We start from the raw sequence: 15,016 nt of genomic DNA on the forward strand, positions 1-15,016 counted from the left end.
TTACAATTCCCACACCAAATGGCATGTAGCAGAGACATCTGCTTTGCATTTGTCATTCCAACAAATGGCGCATCACAAACAATAACTCTGCTTTATAAATTTTCATGCCAAAGTGGCATATAACAGAGACATGTGCATTGCATTTATCACTTCAACAGATGGCGCATCACAAACATTAACTCTGCTTTTATGAATGCCCATACCAAGTGGCATATAACAGAGATATTTGCATTGCATTTGTCATTCCAACAGATGGCACGTCACAAATATTAACCCTGCTTTTACGGTTCACATACCAAATAGCATATAACAGAGACATATGCATTGCATTTGTCATTCCAACAGATGGCACATCACAAACATTAACACTGCTTTTACAATTCCCACACCAAATGGCATGTAGCAGAGACATCTGCTTTGCATTTGTCATTCCAACAAATGGCGCATCACAAACAGTAACTCTGCTTTTATGAATGCCCATACCAAGTGGCATATAACAGAGACATTTGCATTGCATTTGTCATTCCAACAGATGGCACATCACAAACATTAACACTGCTTTTACAATTCCCACACCAAATGGCATGTAGCAGAGACATCTGCTTTGCATTTGTCATTCTAACAAACGTAGCATCACAAACAGTAACTCTGCTTTATGAATTCCCATGCCAAGTGTCATATAACAGAGACATATTGTGTAAGGTCATATGGTCCTACGGTGACCCTATTTTCCCCACTATGACCACTATGTGATCAGGTGCTTTAGCACTTCCTCCTCCATTCCCTTCTGCATCTGTAACCACAGGCAATTATATAGAGAAAAGAAACAAGCAGGAGTTAAGTTACATATTTAATTATGTGTTATTGATAAAAATACCCAAATAATATTAAGGAAGCAGAATGCTATATGAATATTGGAATAAACCGCACCCTTACAGCGTAAGTAGCAGTGCATCTTGTGCCCACAGACGATTCTCTACTTATCTTCAGTCTGGATTGGTTTGCTACCACATGGCCTTTGAATGGAGTATTGAAACAGGCCACATGCCTGTCTCGCCCATTCAGGTCTTCTGAGAAATAGCATCTAGTAATACCACCTCTAACCCCAACCGTAACCATAACCCAAGGCTGTTTGATAGGCATTTAAACATTTTTATCCAAAACTAGCCGTCCCCCATGGCTCTGCTCACAAAGTAGTGAAACAGGGCAGTGAGTAGGGCCCTGCCTGGCTTCCCACTCCTAACGTCACACTTCCCCTTCCCCTCAGCCTACAGACTGTGTCTCGGATTAGAGCAAATATTTCGCTTCTGCAAGCGAACTATAATACTTAGTGCGATTAGAGAAGTCCAAAATCAACCAGAACGTTCAAGCAAATTCTAGAAAAAACCCCAATCTAAATCTGTTAAGTAGTTCTCTCATTTGCTAGCTAAGTGAAGGTAAGGTACACGCCCCAAGGCTGGCGTGTCAGTGAGGAAGGTTCTGCCCCCCTTCCCTCGGCCCACAGCGTCTTTCTCGGATTTGTGCAAATAAATTGGTACCGCAAGCGAACTATGATACATAGCGCGATGAGAGAAGTCGCAAAATCAACCAGAATGTTCAAGCAAATTCTAAAAAAAAATCCAATCTAAATCCATTAAGTAGTTCTGTCGTTTGCAAGCTAAGTGGAGGTAAGGTACACCCTGCCTGGCTCCCTACTCCTGAGGCCCCGGCCCATCCCCTTGACCTGCTGAGTGTCTCGGATTTGCAAAAATAAATCGGTACCGCAAGCAAACTAAGATACATAGTACGATGAGAGAAATTGCAAAATCAACCAGAATGTTCAAGCAAATTCTAGAAAAAAACCCGATCTAAATCCGTTAAGTAGTTCTGTCGTGAAAAGCGGACTGACAGACAGACAGACGTTGGACTTTATATATATACTAGACAAAGAGCCTGTTTCGACAACGTAAGATGAAACGGGCACGAGTGGAATAGTAATAAGTATAAACACCACAAACCTGATATAGGTGTATTGAATGAATGTGTAATTAGGCCTCGAGCTGTAGTCGAAATCACCTTTCAGGCCTCTAGAGCTTTAAATTTAAATTCTCTTTGAATTTTCGTGGCCGTAAATCCGCCGCCTGCGGAAATGTCGGTCTCGTAAGGCTTTTCGGGCAGCTGCACAGAAGGCGACTGCGCATTCGGCTTCGGACGGACGCGAGTGAGTGAGTAGGCTGGCGAATTATATATAAAATAGAGATAATATTAATTTGGTACACAACCGACACATGTGGTCTAGTGAGGCTGGAGCTCGATTGCAACGTGCGCATGTTGGATTTCATCCTGGAGACATTTTGGACAATTTCAAACGAGACAGATGGGCTCGATAAAAAAAATGTAAGTTGAATAATTGAATGCTTTGCGCATATGGTGCTCGAGTGAATTCTGTGCATTGCTGCCTTGCACTCCTTTTCTGAAAGGCTGAGTGAGAGATCCTTTTCCCACTGTGCCCTGGGATCTTTAAAATTTCGATGTGTGCCCATATGGTCTACAGTAGACATGGAAGGGGTGGCAATAAGGTACTCTGAAACAGAGTGACATTCAAATTAGCTGCTGCCTTACGCCAAGAGGAGAGCCGGGGAGCTTTCAGCACCTTCTCTGCATGCTGCTGATCAGACTTATCATCGCAGCGGAGCCGCTGTCATTTCAGATTTCTAATTCACTCTGCCTACCCCACAATTCATGTGTCTTTCGACTTCCTGATATTCCAGTGTTCTTTGTATCCTTTAGTGACTCTGCTGCCGGGTTGTTCTGTATTATCCTAAATCACGTAAAGTAAGACCATAACTGCCTAAACCTCAGCTGGACAGCTGGCTGACCACTTATGTACATCAATTTTAGTAATTTGACTGGCAGCACTTTAACTTCATCCAAAAAAAAAAGTCCATTCACAGTTACTTTCTTAAATCAAAATGTCACACTTGTGAACACTTAAAGGCTTTCCTGAAGTATAATTTTTAAAAGCTGAAAATTTGTAGAGTCTGTATTTGGGCCAATAAACAACTTTGCATATTCTTTTTAAATGCTAGGGGCTTGGCAGCGATTGCAGAATTTTTGCATAGCAAGTAGAGCCTGTGGCCTAAATAGTATGAACATTGCCAAAACCAGTTGTGCTGGATGCGGGATTTCTGTGTGTAAGCCCAGAGCAGCATTGCTGTGTAACAGAGCATGTCTAAACACCTAGAGACAATAGATGCCCTGTCACAGCAGCAGGGATTCGGACTGAGGATGGGAAGATCTCTGACCACAATGGGACCCCGCTCCTCTACCTCGACACTCTGCTTCCCGTTTCTGATTTAAAGGGCTTTATTTCTTTTCTTCCAGCTTACTATTTTTTTCTTCTTTTACCAAGCCTTCTAAAAACCCGACCTGTTCTGAATCAGAACAGTTTCTACAGCCATTTCCCATGCCAGGTGCATTTCAGCTTCTGTCTCCGACAGATCAGGTGTCCAGTGAACATCTCGTGCCGTGCTCAGGGAACACTGAGGGGGTTATCCGGCCATTGCATCATTTCCTGTACTCTGATCCCTTTGCTTAGGAGATGAATTGTTAAAATTTAACAAAGAGATGTCATCCACCCAGCTGCCTCCTCAATTGCAGCCTTGAACACGCTCACATATCACCATCAATCATAAACCTGACTGCAAGTGCACAGCTTTTTTTAACACGTTTCAGTGTTTGGGAAAAAAAAATCAGAAAGTGAGCCTTAACTCTATGCTTATTCTTTTTGAGTTGTAACCTTATAATAATTGGCTTTAGGCCTGTGGCAGCTCATAGTGCTAAAAAACATGTGAAATGTAATACTGTGTTATTCTTTTTAACCTGCTCCACTTAGGAATTGGCAGAGGTCTCTAGTGAAACTGAGAAGTGAATATATCTGAATTGGGAATGGAATGCGACTTTTATTGTAACAAGGACAATGCATTTCTCTACTTTTGTTAACAAGCGGTGTGGCAGTTCATTCCATTTATATGTTACAAGATTCTGTTATTGTATGTGCTGCTTTGTGATTGGCTACTAATCAAGATAGATAGATAGATAGATAGATAGATAGATAGATAGATAGATAGATAGATAGATAGATAGATAGATAGATAGATAGATAGATAGATAGATAGATAGATAGATAGATAGATAAATAGATAGATAGATCATCAGAAACATAAAAAAACAAGGATACAGACTCACAGGACAAATCATACAGCCAATCAATCGATCGATCGATTAACTAGCAAGCCTATAAACAAATAAATAAACATTAACTGCGGTGGGCTGGCACCCTGCCCGGGATTGGTTCCTGCCTTGTGCCCTGTGTTGGCTGGAATTGGCTCCAGCAGACCCCCGTGACCCTGTGTTCGGATTCAGCGGGTTGGAAAATGGATGGATGGTTGGATGGATAAATAAACATTAATGAGTTCATTACTTTGAGTGGAAGTACTGATCTGCCTGATAGCAGTGGGCATGAAAGACCCCCATAGATAGATAGATAGATGGATAGATAGTGTGGAAAGCAGCCTGGACATAGAGAGGCAGACACCGATGGTTTACACCCAAGCACACGTTTATTCATATTTACAATGTTGCACACAATCCAGTGCCCCTGCACCAAACACCCTCAGTCCAGGCCTTTCTCTCTAATGCCTCTTTTCCTGACCACTTCCACTCCTCTCCTCCGAGCTCTGTCCTCTTCCACCCGACTCCAGCTATCGAATGGAAGGAGGCAGCCCCTTTTATGTTCACCCGGACATGCTCAAGGTGCCTCCCGATGAACTTCCATCGGCACTTCCGCCACTCCGGGTGTCCCTGGTATTCCTTCCGCCAGCACTTCTGGGTGTGGAGGGAGTGCTGACGTCCAGGGCTGTTCAGGCATTCGGGCGCCACCTGGCGGTGACCACGGGCCCCTATAGGGTTGAGCTTCCATGCTCTGTTCCCATGGTCCCTATACCAACCAGGGCAGTTGCCCCCTCATGATCCGGAGGAGGCATAATCCCTCTTCCGGTCTTTCTGAGCATCCTGGCTGGGTACCACGCCCAGCCGCTCGCCACAATAGATAGATAGATAGATCACCTTCTGCCTCCCAACTCTGACTCAGCTGGAGGAGTGTGGATGGCTTTCTTTTATGTTGGGCCTGGGAGTACTTTCGGTGCTAGGGCATAGCCCAATGGAAGCACTTTCGGCTGAAACAAAAACTCCCCAAAACAGGGAGTCCTTCTATCCTTATCTCCCTCTGGCGCCACCCAAGGACCCTGACAGGGTTGTACCTCAAGACTATGAATCCCATGGATCTTTACGGGTGTTCGTGCTGTTAGTGGAGCATTGCCATTTATTGTACTATGGGAGGAACTGCTCTTAATAAACAACATCCCACAGTACATCCATTGATCTTTCCCCCCGACTGGGATAATAATCCCGTCTCATCCTGGCCAGGATATGCCTCCTCTCATTTTGTCCTTCCATTATGGTTTCCCAGCCAGGCAAGGATCCAGCTTCCATCCCAATCAGGATGCCAGTCTATCCACCATGGTGCTTACAATAGATACATACAGTACATAGATAGATATGAAAGGTACTATATAAGATAGATAGAAATGCACTATATGATAGATAGATAGATAGATAGATAGATAGATAGATAGATAGATAGATAGATAGATAGATAGATAGATAGATAGATAGATAGATAGATATGAGAGGCACTATATGATAGATAGATAGATAGATAGATAGATAGATAGATAGATAGATAGATAGATAGATAGATAGATAGATAGATAGATAGATAGATAGATAGATATGTAAATACATGAATAGACAGATGTGTGTGTGTATATATATATATATATATATATATATATATATATATATAAATAATACATCAGTAAGGCTGAAAAAGAAGGAAATTTAAAAAAGAAAGAAACCTTCACAGTCATAGTGAGACATTGTTGGTGAAACTGAATTGAATCCAAGGTCTAATCAGTCTTGTATCTTATGCTAATTCTCAAGGTGATAAGCACCTGTTGTTGGGAGATGTTACTTTTTAAACTAACTTAGTTACATTATTCATTACTTATACTTAAAAAGTGATAAAATATGTTACAGTTACTTATTATAAAATGTAATGCACTGAAAGCAGTGTTATTACTTGAGTTACTTTTTCTTTATTTGTATGAAAAACTGCATGTTTTTGTTATTAAATCCTATGTCCATATATGAGTGAAACCTTCATGAACGTGACCACAGATACAGCCAAACGTGATATAATTTCTTGTGTTTTATAAATGCGTTTAATGCTAACGTTCGTCCTCTTTCTCCTTCCCCTAAGCAAGCCCCCAAACTTTGCAGTATGAACACCGGCTCTTCTACTGGGCTGCATGCAGCCCCCCAACTCTCCCCTCTTTCCTATTTGGCCTCTCTCAGGACCGGCGTGCTGGTCCACCCCATTTGCTTCTTGCCTTAAACCCAGGAGTGCGTGATAATCGATGGCTCCCTGTGGCCCTGAACTGGGCTGATTAAATTTACCCCAAAGCACACGCAGGATTACGTGTATAATTATTTTTTTAACTATTTTTTTTTAGATCTTTTCACTTGTTTGCCTGCTGCATCAGTAGCTGACACCAGCAAATAAACACAATGCTTCTGCAAAATAACATGGTCATTTTATTGTTTTAGGAGTGTTGGGGATAAGCGTTTGTAGTAACGCAGTAAAGCATATCTAGATTTTTTTTAAGTAGCTCAGGTAATTTTTTAATTCAATAAAATAAATAATGTTACGTGTTACTTTTAAAGGTAATCTGACTACATATAGCACATTACTTTTAACACCTTACCTTACCTTAACACTGATAAGCACTCAAGTGCCTTGGAAGGATTTTTGAAAGTCAAAGTACATTTCTTAACTATTTGGGTGGGCTCCACATTGACACAATGACAAACAACACACCTAAAGTGAAGCCCTGTGGGGTGTCCCCTATTCATGGCTTCACAAACATGGCAGTGCAAGCCTGTGATGGACAGACCAGTGTCCCACCCGTGATAGACTCTTCACCTTTGCCTGGCCAGGAAGCCACTATAAAGGGAAATTAGGAAGGGAGCTGCAGTATTCTCCTACCCTGCCAGGAGGTGGATGTGGAAGGACACCAGTGATGTGGAAGCAGCACGTCTGGGATAGCTAGCAGTCCCTTTTTCCGGTCGAGTAGCTAAGAATACGGGGCAGTGGGTAGCAGCATCCCACCTGGCGAGCCATAGTATGGATGCCCGCAGGTTCAGTATGAAAGTTATGGTCCCAGGGGCTGCCCTGTTGGGTTCAATGGGGGCTGCCAATGGAGGTGTCGGATACTGACTGGACAAGGACCGGTGTGGTCCTGCCTGAGCCAGATGTGCTCTTGGCTTTGGTCTGAGTGGTCAGTTTATTTACTTATTTTATTTACTAGGGGGCTCTGCCCCCTGCTCGCTTTGCTCGGCCAACCCCAGGTTTGGATAACCGGATATACAATTTAAAGAGATTGTTTTTTTCATTTCATTCATTTTCATTAATTTTTTATTTCTTGATATTTGCCAGTAATAAAACTGTAGTGAATGAGTTATTCAGCCACTTCACTTCACTTTGATACTGTCCGGCCGTATTTGGTCACTATTTTCTTTCTTACAGTATATTCATCTCTGCAGTGCGGGTCCACAGCTCAGATGAAAGGCCAGTTTTTAAATAGATAATCGGTGCACTCGTGGTTTAAAGAGGGGGTGTGGTAGTGTGGCCGGAGCAGATCCCGGGCGCTTTGTGAGTCGGGCATTTCCTCACTTATGTGCACAGGTGAGGAATCGTCTGCATTCGTAATTGATACCGGGAACTGCTAACCAGAGAGAGTGTCGACCTTGTCGAGAGGTTAACTTGCCTTGGCAGTGACATTCATGTCTCTGGTGACTCTTCCTGTGAAGACAGTATATATAGTAGGAGCACGAGTGCGGGAAGGGGGAAAGGAAAAAGTGAACAGAGGTTAAGGGAGAAGAAGGCAGCTGGAAGGGAAGGAGCCCAAGTCACGATCTGGGGGAGCCGACCGGAGCCAGGGATCGGAAAGGTGAACAGACCAGCAGGAGGCAGAGAAGGTCAGCTGCAGGTAGGGTGACTCCCCTGGTGCATAGCCTGGATGGGAGAAGCAGGGGAGTCGCCAGTAGAAAGAAGGTAACGGGCTTTGTTTTTAAAAGGACTGCTTCCAGCCATTGTTTTAACCTCATTTTAAAAGGATCAATTTATGTGATTTTTAACCTCCACATTTTTCTCTTGTTTTAATGGATTATTTATTTATTTATTTATTGAACTTTATGCACTGCACTATTTACTTGAACACTTTGTTTTGACTGTTTTTAAATGAAAGCACACTTGCACTTTTTTGCACCATCCCCTTGCTTCGTGATACTGATTCACTGATCAGCTCATCCGGTTACATTACCGACGGTGTCGGGTTCGAGAGCTCCCCAGAAGCCAGATGCACAGTCACATGCAATGCAAGTCCTTTCCATTTCTTGGGGTGCTTTACAGAATCAAATGCAGCTGTCTGGCGTCCGTCCCTCCCCTCTCACATGCAGTGCTGTAAGCTCCGCCTCCTCACCTGCCCTCCTATTCAAGTCTGTCTCCTCCCATTTTACTTGCACGCCTTCCTCTTACGTTCCCCATACACATATTCAGCGAGTCCCCCTCCTGTGCTGTTAGCCCCGCCCCTTTTGTGGATGGATGTATTGGGCCTGTCCTTCATTTTCATTTGCATATGCCTGTCTTAAGCCCCTCCCCTTCATACAGCTGTGCTTAGTTCAATCCTTAAACATCCATCCACCAGCCCTTCTCTATTGCTGACCCCTGAAGAACACAGAGATCTATTTTATTTTAGCATCAGAATCTCATTAAATAACACTAGTTATCAAATTGTTGGAAAAAAAAAATAAAATGGTGAAAATGTATCCTTGAAATTTCCCAGATCCTTTCCGTTAACTTCAAGTAGGCTTAATATTGCCAGGCCAAGCAAAGAGGACAAATAGAAATTTTAATTGGACACAATGCTGTGTGAATCGTTTCGGGTAGCCAGCCAATGCCATCCTGGAGGCCTCTTGTTTCTTGAGTCTTCTGGCCATTTTACATTGCATGCGATGATACCCGAACTGACAGGACAGCAAATTTGCTAAGTCTTGCCAGCCACTTGCACAGCTCAGTCAGATGAAGCCGCCCGCAGGGGATGTGTGACAATGCGCTTTGTTCATTTGCGAGGGAGGAAGGGGGTTGTCAGCACGCGCCAACTTGGGCCTTAAGAATTCCACACTCCTGCCCTGCTAATAGAAACTGAAAGGCGAGCACAGAGGCATGTCTCATCTCACTGAACGAGGACTGGCATCCAAGGACAGTGCCCACAAAGCCAGGCTCAGGAAAGCATTATAAGTAGTAGATGGGACCATTTTTATTTTCTTGAGCAGATGTTGGAATTAGTTGCAGGCACAAGTGGGGTATGTGTGCTACAGTATATGTCGGTAGTGTGTAAAGATGGAGAGACCTTTTTGGGAAGTAACCCAAAACTCTCCACTTTAAATAGATGGCATTGTGCCACATGCTTGCCCTGATGCCAATGGATGCGGAGGTGCAGGAGCAAAAAAAAAATGGAAAGATTAACTTGGGCCTGTCCCAGATTGACTAGATTTAATACAGCTATAGCAGGTTTCTGGGTTGGGAGCTTGGGTCTTCATTTCCATGTTTCTGGCTATCATTCCCAAGTTTCTGTGTTCCCATGACGTAAGGCCTTGTCCGCACTACTACGTTTTCATTTAAAGACGTAGACATTAGTCTCTGTTTTCGACCTTTTATCCACACTACCGGTTTTAACTTTTGGAAACGCTCCTCAGAGGGGGATATTTCTGAAAACACACTCTTGACTGGCTTGTGCTTATTATGTGGCGCTTGTCTGATTGGGTCCTGCTGAATACAACATCTCATTTAAGATTGGTTACCTTTCAAAGAAAAAAAAAACACATTCCAACATGGTGGGCATAGAAGAGATGTTCTCCATGGTTCTTGTTGTGTTGCTTTAAATGCTGCATACCTACAGTGGCCGAGAAGTGCGCACTTTTAACCGAACTGGCATGTAGCAGTGGGCAGGAACAATTCAAAGACAGGGATGTGGCAAATGTAAGAGAAACGAAGGGGTGTGACTAAAATTCAAAAGGGGTGTGAACTTTTTTTTAAAAAAAGGGGGACAGAGTATATTTAAATTATGCAGCATTAAAATTCATAATTCATAATTTGTTAGGCATCAATTAGAAGAGAACGCATGTAGCATTTTTCAGAAAACGTGCAGCAGAAATAAAAATGCATGCCAGAGGTGGCATCACTTATTCAGTACTAGCTGTCCCCAATACTACGCTCCGCCCGCATAGTACTGAAACGGGGCAAACTTTAAAAATCAATAAACAAAAAGGCATCACTGACTAAGTAGAGGCAATGTGCACTCCAATGGGCAGAGGTGGACCGACTTCCCCTTCTCCTGACGTCACGCTTCCCTCTCCCCCGGCCCGCAGCCGTTGTCTCGGATTAGTGTTAATATATCGCTCCTGCAAGTAAACTATAAGTCTTAGTGCGATGAGAGAAGTCGCAAAATCAACCAGAATGTTCAAGCAAATTCTAGAAGAAAAAAACCAATCTAAATCCTTTAAGTAGTTCTCTCGGTCTCTAGATAAGCGGATGTACGGTACTCTCCGAGGCTGGTGCGTGAGTGAAGAGGGCCCGACGCTTCCCTCTCAGATTCACGCAAATAAATCGGCACCGCAACCGAACGTTGATACTTAGCACAATGAGAGAAGTAGCAAAATCAACAGGAATGTTCAAGCAAATTCTAGAAAAAAAAACCCGATTTAAATCCGTTAAGTAGTTCTCTCGTGAAAAGCGGACAGACATATGTTAGAATCTATATAAACAGAGAGAGATTAAACAGCAAATGGGCGTACGCTCAATTGGACTTCAAGCCTCAAACAAGTTATTTTCAATGGAAATTAATGTACTTTCATGTGTAATTGTGTTAAAGTATAGACATCAGAATAAAAACGAGCATGCTCTTTTAAAAACAAAAAAAAGCATTTAAAAACAATGATGTTACTTATTTTTAATTGAATCTTTTTGCCATGCAGGTGTCATTTCACCAAACAAAGTGCTGTATAGATTTTGATCCATGTAATTAGGTTACTGGCTTTAAATAACATTCTCTACTATCACAAGAAGCCATTCATAAGCACGCCGAGGCTCTGTTTGCTGTTTAGTATCGTACACGTGACGTCATTTCTGGCAGGCATTTTTATTTCCAGCAGAAATTTTCTGAAAAAATGCTGCGTGCTCTCGCTTTTAAATGCTGCTTAATGCTGCTGATTCAATTATACCCCGTGCCCCTCTTTTCTGCTTTGCGCTCACCTCCCACCATAACCTGTTGTCTATGGAGGAGCGAAAGCTTTAGATTTGTGAAAAATTCCGGTTTTTGACGGATCTCGACGTTTTAGGGTTCCCATGATACCAAAAACATCGATATCTCAATGATTGGGTGTGTGTCTGTGTGTGTGTGTCACAGTTTCTAGTGCTGGATGGAAAAATACCAACGTCGAAACTTAAGCCTGTCATGAGACGACGATGTGCTCATTAGTTTTTGAGCCAAATCGTGCAAGAGAAAGAGGCGTAATTCTGCAATTAATAAGGAATTCTTCTCATCAATTGCTATTGTAATGACCTATTTTATGATCCAAAAAACCAGCATCAGAGCGGTAAATAATTACTGAAATGAAATGTTAGAGATGAGTTCAGGTAACTTGGTTCCCAGGGCGTAAAGCCGACTGACGCTCATACCCGATTTTCTTTTTTTTTAAGTTGACACCCCTTTCAAATTTTAATCCCACCCCTTCTCATCTCTTAGGTTTGCCACACCCCCGTCTTTGAATTGTTGCTGCCCACTTCCACACATGCTGGACAGCGCATATGTTCTGTTAAAAAGCACTCAGCCGCTTTGCACTTCTCAGCCACCGTAGTAGCACATGTCTGGAACAGGTAAACAATTTAACATTAACTACAATTTTGCGATAAATCCCACGGCTGGCGGCGTTACCACCCCATTCAAAGGATCGCAGGTTTTGAGTGAGACGTCTATCCCGCGCACAAACCCAGTGTAGGCGGGACGACTACGTCATACGCATTTTCAGTTGTTTTAGTGTGGACTGAGATACTTTTGTTAACAAAAGTGAAAACGGTAACGTGGACGGAGATCGTTTTACTTTAAAAATGATGTTTTTAAACAAGAACATAGCAGTGTGGATATAGCCTAAGATACGTTTTACTTTAAAAATTATATTTTTAAACAAAAACATAGCAGTGCGGATATAGCCTAAGATAAGTTTTACTTTAAAAATGATATTTTTAAATAAAAACATAGCAGTGTGGATATAGCCTAAGATAAGTTTTACTTTAAAAATGATATTTTTAAATAAAAACATAGCAGTGTGGATATAGCCTAAGAAAAGTTTTACTTTAAAAATGATATTTTTAAATAAAAACATAGCAGTGTGGATATAGCCTAAGATACGTTTTACTTTAAAAATTATATTTTTAAACAAAAACATAGCAGTGCGGATATAGCCTAAGATACGTTTTACTTTAAAAATTATATTTTTAAACAAAAACATAGCAGTGCGGATATAGCCTAAGATAAGTTTTACTTTAAAAATGATATTTTTAAATAAAAACATAGCAGTGTGGATATAGCCTAAGATAAGTTTTACTTTAAAAATGATATTTTTAAATAAAAACATAGCAGTGTGGATATAGCCTAAGATACGTTTTACTTTAAAAATTATATTTTTAAACAAAAACATAGCAGTGCGGATATAGCCTAAGATACGTTTTACTTTAAAAATTATATTTTTAAACAAAAACATAGCAGTGCGGATATAGCCTAAGATAAGTTTTACTTTAAAAATGATATTTTTAAATAAAAACATAGCAGTGTGGATATAGCCTAAGATAAGTTTTACTTTAAAAATGATATTTTTAAATAAAAACATAGCAGTGTGGATATAGCCTAAGATACGTTTTACTTTAAAAATTATATTTTTAAACAAAAACATAGCAGTGTGGATATAGCCTAAGATAAGTTTTACTTTAAAAATTATATTTTTAAATAAAAACATAGCAGTGTGGATATAGCCTAAGATAAGTTTTACTTTAAAAATGATATTTTTAAACAAAAACATAGCAGTGCGGATATAGCCTAAGATAAGTTTTACTTTAAAAATGATATTTTTAAATAAAAACATAGCAGTGTGAATATAGCCTAAGATACGTTTTACTTTAAAAATGATATTTTTAAATAAAAACATAGCAGTGTGGATATAGCCTAAGATAAGTTTTACTTTAAAAATTATATTTTTAAATAAAAACATAGCAGTGTGGATATAGCCTAAGATAAGTTTTACTTTAAAAATGATATTTTTAAACAAAAACATAGCAGTGCGGATATAGCCTAAGATAAGTTTTACTTTAAAAATGATATTTTTAAACAAAAACATAGCAGTGCGGATATAGCCTAAGATAAGTTTTACTTTAAAAATGATATTTTTAAATAAAAACATAGCAGTGTGGATATAGCCTAAGATACGTTTTACTTTAAAAATGATATTTTTAAATAAAAACATAGCAGTGTGGATATAGCCTAAGATAAGTTTTACTTTAAAAATGATATTTTTAAATAAAAACATAGCAGTGTGGATATAGCCTAAGATACGTTTTACTTTAAAAATGATATTTTTAAACAAAAACATAGCAGTGCGGATATAGCCTAAGATACGTTTTACTTTAAAAATGATATTTTTAAATAAAAACATAGCAGTGTGGATATAGCCTAAGATACGTTTTACTTTAAAAATGATATTTTTAAACAAAAACATAACAGTGTGGATATAGCCTAAGATACTAGCATGGTCTGGATCTTGTGTCTGAGAATGGCCAGCGTGAACAGTACAGTATATCCATCCATCTATTTTCCAACCCGCTGAATCCGAACACAGGGTCACGGGGGTCTGCTGGAGCCAATCCCAGGCAACACAGGGCACAAGGCAAGAACCAATCCCCGGGCAGGGTGCCAACCCACCACAGTATAATATATACAGTCTAGTGCATATTCACATACAGACATGTACATACAGTATACTCAGTCACATGCACACACATTAATATACAAGGAGCAAAAAAAAATCTGAGAGTTATGACAAATAAATTTCCAAAAATAATCTGGAGAACTGCACCCTTTTGACTGTGGTTATTCCTATGAGATCATGTTCATTTTGTTGTTGGTAAAGATGTCAAAAATGCACACACGTGTTTTGCGTTCAGCTGATTTCCAACGCACTTAATTTCAACAAAAGCAGCTGGACCGCCGCCCCTTAGAGCGGCAGGAATGTTTGTCGTGGCAGAACGTATTTCCGAAAGTCCGTATCCCCGAGACTACTCTATGGATTCCAGCGATTGTTTCTTATTGAAAAATGCAGCTGTTCATATTAATGGGTTCATATTGCCCCTTTATATAGCATCTGTCGCAGTGTGTGCCATCGTATGTTGATGGTCTTTACAAATTCAGAAGAGAGCAGTTGGGGTTGTGAGCCAGCTGGGCACCACGTGTCAGAGCTGCTGCCTACTGTGCGGATCGCCGTTGTTGCTCAGAGCTTTTTTTTTTTTTTTTGTTTTGTTTTGTTTAAATATATAGTGAAATGAACACGAGGGGGAATACAGAAACAGGAAAAAAGAAGGAGCAAATCAGGGAATAAATAATTCATTTGCTTTATATCTCCACAATGAAGAAGCACTTCATGTCGCTGTGCTCCACATCCTGTTGCATTCGAGAGTCAGGACTTCAGAAGAACGAACGCTCTCATCAGTGTGTTTTTTTTGTTAGCTGAGCCAGCTTCCCGTCATGCG

The 15,016-nt window shown here is 40.7% G+C and overlaps 1 protein-coding gene across 1 annotated transcript in view; it reads left to right on the plus strand.

Moving 5' to 3' along the window:
- Positions 1-15,016, plus strand: part of LOC114661100 (extracellular serine/threonine protein kinase FAM20C-like) — a 170,756-nt gene that overhangs the window by 74,626 nt on the left and 81,114 nt on the right.

The sequence above is a fragment of the Erpetoichthys calabaricus genome, chromosome 11, assembly GCF_900747795.2.
Source record: "Erpetoichthys calabaricus chromosome 11, fErpCal1.3, whole genome shotgun sequence".
NCBI classification, from domain to species: domain Eukaryota; kingdom Metazoa; phylum Chordata; class Cladistia; order Polypteriformes; family Polypteridae; genus Erpetoichthys; species Erpetoichthys calabaricus.